The following is a 341-nucleotide window of genomic DNA, read 5'->3' as shown; positions in this document are numbered from 1 at the left end:
ACGTTTTTTGTCAATAGTCTTACCATCCTTGCCATGTTGAATGTGTAACATGCAAATCACTGCAATCGGTTTAATGGCAATTGATTAAAGCTGTGATTCCTTTCTCCTCGTCATATCTCTTTATACATCTTGCTGTCTTGGTTCTATGTTAAGCTTTACGAATTTGGTGCATTTTTGAAGGGGGGGGGGGCAAAAAATTCTATAAAAAATGACAAAAGTGTATGCTCCATATTCACGTGTTACAAAATATTATTATTTAGTTTCCATCACGCCTATAGATAGATGTTCTTACGATTTATTCATCTGGTAATTCCGGCGGGAAAGTAGTACCATACCAGTCG

The 341-nt window shown here is 36.7% G+C and overlaps 1 protein-coding gene across 1 annotated transcript in view; it reads left to right on the top strand.

Annotated features, from left to right (window-relative positions):
• Window positions 1–341, top strand: part of LOC119588249 (cell wall integrity and stress response component 2-like) — a 5,250-nt gene that overhangs the window by 3,676 nt on the left and 1,233 nt on the right. The gene's annotated exons all lie outside the window — the stretch shown is intronic.

Source organism: Penaeus monodon, chromosome 23, assembly GCF_015228065.2.
Source record: "Penaeus monodon isolate SGIC_2016 chromosome 23, NSTDA_Pmon_1, whole genome shotgun sequence".
In the NCBI taxonomy this organism is placed as follows: domain Eukaryota; kingdom Metazoa; phylum Arthropoda; class Malacostraca; order Decapoda; family Penaeidae; genus Penaeus; species Penaeus monodon.
Note: the sequence above shows the minus strand (reverse complement) of the source record. Positions and strands in the feature narration are given on the sequence as shown.